Source organism: Phyllobates terribilis, unplaced genomic scaffold (assembly GCF_046119375.1).
Source record: "Phyllobates terribilis strain yellow unplaced genomic scaffold, ASM4611937v1 Scaffold_31__1_contigs__length_13893835, whole genome shotgun sequence".
Classification (NCBI taxonomy): domain Eukaryota; kingdom Metazoa; phylum Chordata; class Amphibia; order Anura; family Dendrobatidae; genus Phyllobates; species Phyllobates terribilis.
This window is the reverse complement of record NW_027362791.1, coordinates 3,916,263-3,924,648: the sequence shown is the minus strand read 5'-3', so window position 1 is coordinate 3,924,648 and position 8,386 is coordinate 3,916,263.

Genomic DNA, 8,386 nt, shown 5'->3' with positions numbered 1-8,386 from the left:
CCAGAAAATTGGATGAAAACGACTAAATAACAAGGACTCATTGGTCGAATCGCTCTGGAACTGAAATTGGAACGCTTACTGACATTTCCCCTATCTGAAAGTCTGATCAATGCCAGAAAAATGACTAAGTCCAAAATAATATTTTTTTCAACTTCTTTCAATTTTACCCCCGCTGGATATATATTTTACCCACACACATTTGGAACTCTCCTGGGGTACCCTCACACATATTATTCCCTCATTTAGTGGATATTTTCACAAAAAAGTGAAATTTTCAAAAATCCAGAAAGTTGACTGAAAACGACTCATTATTAAAGGACTCATTGGGCGAATCGCTCTGGAACTGAAATCGGAATGCTCACTGACATTTCCCCTATCTGAAAGTCTGATAAACGCCAGAAAAATGACTATGTCCAAAAAAATTTTTTTCAACTTTTTTCAATTTTAACCCCCGTGGGATATATATTCTACCCACACACATTTGGAACTCTCCTGGGGTACCCTCACACATATTATCCCCTCATTTAGTGAATATTTTCACAAAAAAGTGAAATTTTCAAAAATCCAGAAAATTGGCTGAAAACGACTAAATAACAAGGACTCATTGGTCGAATCGCTCTGGAACTGAAATTGGAACGCTTACTGACATTTCCCCTATCTGAAAGTCTGATCAATGCCAGAAAAATGACTAAGTCCAAAAAAATATTTTTTTCAACTTCTTTCAATTTTACCCCCGCTGGATATATATTTTACCCACACACATTTGGAACTCTCCTGGGGTACCCTCACACATATTATTCCCTCATTTAGTGGATATTTTCACAAAAAAGTGAAATTTTCAAAAATCCAGAAAGTTGACTGAAAACGACTCATTATTAAAGGACTCATTGGGCGAATCGCTCTGGAACTGAAATCGGAATGCTCACTGACATTTGCCCTATCTGAAAGTCTGATAAACGCCGGAAAAATGACTAAGTCCAAAAAAAAAAATGTTTTCAACTTTTTTCAATTTTACCCACGTGGGATATATATTCTACCCACACACATTTGGAACTCTCCTTCGGTACCCTCACACATATTATTCCCTCATTTAGTGGATATTTTCACAAAAAAGTGAAATTTTCAAAAATCCAGAAAATTAGCTGAAGAAGACTAAATAACAAGGACTAATAAGGCGAATCGCTGTGGAACTGAAATCGGAACGCTCACTGACATTTCCCCTATCTGAAAGTCTGATAAACGGCGGAAAAATGACTAAGTCCAAAAAAAAAATGTTTTAAACTTTTTTCAATTTTACCCCCGTGGGATATATATTCTACCCACACACATTTGGAACTCTCCTGGGGTACCCTCACACATATTATTCCCTCATTTAGTGGATATTTTCTCAAAAAAGTGAAATTTTCAAAAATCCAAAATATTGGCTGAGAATGACTAAATATCAAGGACTCACTGGGCGAATCGCTCTGGAACTGGAATCGGAACGCTCACTGACATTTGCCCTATCTGAAAGTCTGATAAACGCCGGAAAAATGACTAAGTCCAAAAAAAAAATGTTTTCAACTTTTTTCAATTTTACCCCCGTGGGATGTATATTCTTCCCACACACATTTGGAACTCTCCTGGGGTACCCTCACACATATTATTCCCTCATTTAGTGGATATTTTCACAAAAAAGTGAAATTTTCAAAAATCCAGAAAATTGGCTGAAAACGACTAAATAACAAGGACTCATTGGGCGAATCGCTCTGGAAGTGAAATCGGAATGCTCACTGACATTTCCCCTATCTGAAAGTCTGATAAACGCCAGAAAAATGACTATGTCCAAAAAAAAAATTTTTTCAACTTTTTTGAATTTTACCCCCGCTGGATATATATTCTACCCACACACATTTGGAACTCTCCTGGGGTACCCTCACACATATTATTCCCTCATTTAGTGGATATTTTCCCAAAAACGTGAAATTTTCAGAAATCCAGAAAATTGGCTGAAAACGACTAAATATCAAGGACTAACTTGGCGAATCGCTCTGGAACTGAAATCCGAACGCTCACTGACATTTCCCCTATCTGAAAGTCTGATAAACGCCGGAAAAATGACTAAGTACAAAAAAAAAATTTTTCAACTTTTTTCAATTTTACCCCCGTGGGATATATATTCTTCCCACACACATTTGGAACTCTCCTGGGGTACCCTCACACATATTATTCCCTCATTTAGTGGATATTTTCACAATAAAGTGAAATTTTCAAAAATCCAGAAAATTGGCTGAAAACGACTAAATATCAATGACTCATTGGGCGAATCGCTCTGGAACTAAAATCGGAACGCTCACTGACATTTCCCCTATCTGAAAGTCTGATAAACGCCAGAAAAATGACCAAGTACAAAAAAAAATTTTTTTCAACTTTTTTCAATTTTACCCCCGTGGGATATATATTCTACCCACGCACATTTGGAACTCTCCTGGGGTACCCTCACACATATTATCCCCTCATTTAGTGAATATTTTCACAAAAAAGTGAAATTTTCAAAAATCCAGAAAATTGGCTGAAAACGACTAAATAACAAGGACTCAATGGTCGAATCGCTCTGGAACTGAAATTGGAACGCTTACTGACATTTCCCCTATCTGAAAGTCTGATCAATGCCAGAAAAATGACTAAGTCCAAAAAAAAAATTTTTGAACTTTTTTCAATTTTACCCCCGTGGGATATATATTCTACCCACACACATTTGGAACTCTCCTGGGGTACCCTCACACATATTATTCCCTCATTTAGTGGATATTTTCACAAAAAAGTGAAATTTTCAAAAATCCAGAAAATTGGCTGAAAAAAACTAAATAACAAGGACTCATAAGGCGAATCGCTCTGGACCTGAAATCGGAACGCTCACTGAAATTTCCCCTATCTGAAAGTCTGATAAACGCTGGAAAAATGACCAAGTACAAAAAAAAATTTTTCAACTATTTTCAATTTTACCCCCGTGGGATATATATTCTTCCCACACACATTTGGAACTCTCCTGGGGTACCCTCACATATATTATTCCCTCATTTAGTGGATATTTTCACAAAAAAGTGAAATTTTCAAAAATCCAGAAAATTGGCTGAAAACGACTTAATAACAAGGACTCATTGGGTGAATCGCTCTGGAACTGAAATTGAAACGCTCACTGACATTTCCACTATCTGAAAGTCTGATAAACGCCAGAAAAATGACTATGTCCCAAAAAAATTTTTTTCAACTTTTTTCAATTTTAACCCCCGTGGGATATATATTCTACCCACACACATTTGGAACTCTCCTGGGGTACCCTCACACATATTATTCCCTCATTTAGTGGATATTTTCACAAAAAAGTGAAATTTTCAAAAATCCAGAAAATTGGCTGAAAAAAACTAAATAACAAGGACTCATAAGGCGAATCGCTCTGGACCTGAAATCGGAACGCTCACTGAAATTTCCCCTATCTGAAAGTCTGATAAACGCTGGAAAAATGACTAAGTCCAAAAAAAAATTTTTTTCAACTTTTTTGAATTTTACCCCCGTGAGATATATATTCTACCCACACACATTTGGAACTCTCCTGGGGTACCCTCACACATATTATTCCCTCATTTAGTGGATATTTTCACAAAAAAGTGAAATTTTCAAAAATCCAGAAAATTAGCTGAAAAAGACTAAATAACAAGGAATCATTGGGCGAATCGCTCTGGAACTGAAATCGGAATGCTCGCTGATATTTCCCCTATCTGAAAGTCTGATAAATGCCAGAAAAATGACTAAGTCCAAAAAAAAATTTTTTTCAACTTCTTTCAATTTTACCCCCGCTGGATATGTATTTTACCCACACACATTTAGATCTCTCCTGGGGTACCCTCACACATATTATTCCCTCATTTAGTGGATATTTTCACAAAAAAGTGAAATTTTCAAAAATCCAAAATATTGGCTGAAAACTACTAAATATCAAAGACTCATTGGGCGAATCGCTCTTGAACTGAAATCGGAACGCTCACTGACATTTACCCTATCTGAAAGTCTGATAAACGCCGGAAAAATGACCAAGTACAAAAAAAATTTTTTTCAACTATTTTCAATTTTACCCCGTGGGATATATATTCTACCCACACACATTTGAAACTCTCCTGGGGTACCCTCACACATATTATTCCCTCATTTAGTGGATATTTTCACAAAAAAGTGAAATTTTCAAAAATCCAGAAAATTAGCTGAAAAAGACTAAATAACAAGGACTCATTGGGCGAATCGCTCTGGACCTGAAATCGGAACGCTCACTGAAATTTCCCCTATCTGAAAGTCTGATAAACGCTGGAAAAATGACTAAGTCCAAAGAAAAATTTTTTTCAACTTTTTTCAATTCTACCCCCGTGGGATATATATTCTACACACACACATTTGGAACTCTCCTGGGGTACCCTCACACATATTATTCCCTCATTTAGTGGATATTTTCACAAAAAAGTGAAATTTTCAAAAATCCAGAAAATTGGCTGAAAACGACTAAATATCAAGGACTCATTGGGTGAATTGCTCTGGAACTGAAATCGGAATGCTCACTGACATTTCCCCTATCTGAAAGTCTGATAAACGTCGGAAAAATGACTAAGTCCAAAAAAAATTTTTTTTTCAACTTCTTTCAATTTTACCCCCGTGGGATATATATTCTACCCACACACATTTGTAACTCTCCTGGGGTACCCTCACACATATTATTCCCTCATTTAGTGGATATTTTCAAAAAAAAGTGAAATTTTCAAAAATCCAGAAAATTAGCTAAAAAAGACTAAATAACAAGGACTCATTGGGCGAATCGCTCTGGAAGTGAAATCGGAACGCTCACTGACATTTCCCCTATCCGAAAGTCTGATAAATGCCAGAAAAATGACTAAGTCCAAAAATAAAATTTTTCAACTTTTTTCAATACTACCCCCGTGGGATATATATTCTACACACACACATTTGGAACTCTCCTGGGGTCCCTCACACATATTATTCCCTCATTTAGTGGATATTTTCACAAAAAAGTGAAATTTTCAAAAATCCAGAAAATTGGCTGAAAACGACTAAATATCAAGGACTCACTGGGCGAATCGTTCTGGAACTGAAATCGGAACGCTCACTGACATTTCCCCTATCTGAAAGTCTGATAAATGCCAGAAAAATGACTAAGTCCCAAAAAAAATTTTTTACACCTTTTTTTAATTTTACCCCCGTGGGATATATATTCTTCCCACACACATTTGGAACTCTCCTGGGGTACCCTCACACATATTATTCCCTCATTTAGTGGATATTTTCAAAAAAAAGTGAAATTTTCAAAAATCCAGAAAATTAGCTAAAAAAGACTAAATAACAAGGACTCATTGGGCGAATCGCTCTGGAAGTGAAATCGGAACGCTCACTGACATTTCCCCTATCCGAAAGTCTGATAAATGCCAGAAAAATGACTAAGTCCAAAAATAAAATTTTTCAACTTTTTTCAATACTACCCCCGTGGGATATATATTCTACACACACACATTTGGAACTCTCCTGGGGTCCCTCACACATATTATTCCCTCATTTAGTGGATATTTTCACAAAAAAGTGAAATTTTCAAAAATCCAGAAAATTGGCTGAAAACGACTAAATATCAAGGACTCACTGGGCGAATCGCTCTGGAACTGAAATCGGAACGCTCACTGACATTTCCCCTATCTGAAAGTCTGATAAATGCCAGAAAAATGACTAAGTCCCCAAAAAATTTTTTTACAACTTTTTTTAATTTTACCCCCGTGGGATATATATTCTTCCCACACACATTTGGAACTCTCCTGGGGTACCCTCACACATATTATTCCCTCATTTAGTGGATATTTTCAAAAAAAAGTGAAATTTTCAAAAATCCAGAAAATTAGCTAAAAAAGACTAAATAAAAAGGACTCATTGGGAGAATCGCTCTGGAACTGAAATCGGAATGCTCACTGACATTTCCCCTATCTGAAAGTCTGATAAACGTCGGAAAAATGACTAAGTCCAAAAAAAAATTTTTTTCAACTTTTTTCAATTTTACCCCCGTGGGATATATATTCTACCCACACACATTTGGAACTCTCCTGAGGTACCCTCACACATATTATTCCCTCATTTAGTGGATATTTTCACAAAAAAGTGAAATTTTCAAAAATCCAGAAAATTGGCTGAAAACGACTAAATATCAAGGACTCACTGGGCGAATCGCTCTGGAACTGAAATCGGAACGCTCACTGACGTTTCCCCTCTCTGAAAGTCTGATAAATGCCAGAAAAATGACTAAGTCCCAAAAAAATTTTTTTACAACTTTTTTTAATTTTACCCCCGTGGGATATATATTCTTCCCACACACATTTGGAACTCTCCTGGGGTACCCTCACACATATTATTCCCTCATTTAGTGGATATTTTCAAAAAAAAGTGAAATTTTCAAAAATCCAGAAAATTAGCTAAAAAAGACTAAATAACAAGGACTCATTGGGCGAATTGATCTGGAACTGAAATCGGAATGCTCACTGACATTTCCCCTCTCCAAAAGTCTGATAAATGCCAGAAAAATGACTTAGTCCAAATAAAAAATTTTTTCAACTTTTTTTAATTTTACCCCCGCTGGATATATATTCTACCCACACACATTTGGAACTCTCCTGGGGTACCCTCACACATATTATTCCCTCATTTAGTGGATATTTTCACAAAAAAGTGAAATTTTCAAAAATCCAGAAAATTGGCTGAAAACGACTAAATATCAAGGACTCACTGGGCGAATCGCTCTGGAACTGAAATCGGAATGCTCACTGACATTTCCCCTATCTGAAAGTCTGATAAATGCCAGAAAAATGACTAAGTCCTAAAAAAATTTTTTTACAACATTTTTTAATTTTACCCCCGTGGGATATATATTCTTCCCACACACATTTGGAACTCTCCTGGGGTACCCTCACACATATTATTCCCTCATTTAGTGGATATTTTCACAAAAAAGTGAAATTTTCAAAAATCCAGAAAATTAGCTAAAAAAGACTAAATAACAAGGACTCATTGTGCGAATCGCTCTGGAAGTGAAATCGGAACGCTCACTGACATTTCCCCTATCTGAAAGTCTGATAAACATCGGAAAAATGACTAAGTCCAAAAAAAAATTTTTTTTCAACTTTTTTCAATTTTACCCCCGTGGGATATATATTCTACCCACACACATTTGGAACTCTCCTGGGGTACCCTCACACATATTATTCCCTCATTTAGTGGATATTTTCACAAAAAAGTGAAATTTTCAAAAATCCAGAAAATTGGCTAAAAACGACTAAATATCAAGGACTCATTGGTGGAATTGCTCTGGAACTGAAATCGGAATGCTCACTGACATTTCCCCTCTCCGAAAGTCTGATAAATGCCAGAAAAATGACTTCGTCCAAAAAAAAATTTTTTTACAACTTTTTTCAATTTTACCCCCGTGGGATATATATTCTTCCCACACACATTTGGAACTCTCCTGGGGTACCCTCACACATATTATTCCCTCATTTAGTGGATATTTTCACAAAAAAGTGAAATTTTCAAAAATCCAGAAAATTAGCTGAAAACTACTAAATAAGAAGGACTCATTGGGCGAATCGCTCTGGAACTGAAATCGGAACACTCACTGACATTTCCCCTATCTGAAAGTCTAATAAATGCCGGAAAAATGACTAAGTCCAAAAAAAAATTTTTTTCAACTTTTTTCAATTTTACCCCCGTGGGATATATATTCTACCCACAAACATTTGGAACTCTCCTGGGGTACCCTCACACATATTATTCCCTCATTTAGTGGATATTTTCACAAAAAAGTGAAATTTTCAAAAATCCAGAAAATTGGCTGAAAACGACTAAATATCAAGTACTCATTGGGCGAATCACTCTGGAACTGAAATCGGAACGCTCACTGACATTTCCCCTATCCGAAAGTCTGATAAATGCCAGAAAAATGACTAAGTCCAAGAATTAAATTTTTCAACTTTTTTCAATTCTACCCCCGTGAGATATATATTCTACACACACACATTTGGAACTCTCCTGGGGTACCCTCACACATATTATTCCCTCATTTAGTGGATATTTTCACAAAAAAGTGAAATTTTAAAAAATCCAGAAAATTGGCTGAAAACGACTAAATAACAAGGACTCCTTGGGCGAATCGCTCTGGAACTGAAATCGGAATGCTCACTGACATTTCCCCTATCTGAAAGTCTGATAAACGTCGGAAAAATGACTAAGTCCAAAAAAATTTTTTTTTCAACTTTTTTCAATTTTACCCCCGTGGGATATATATTCTACCCACACACATTTGGAACTCTCCTGG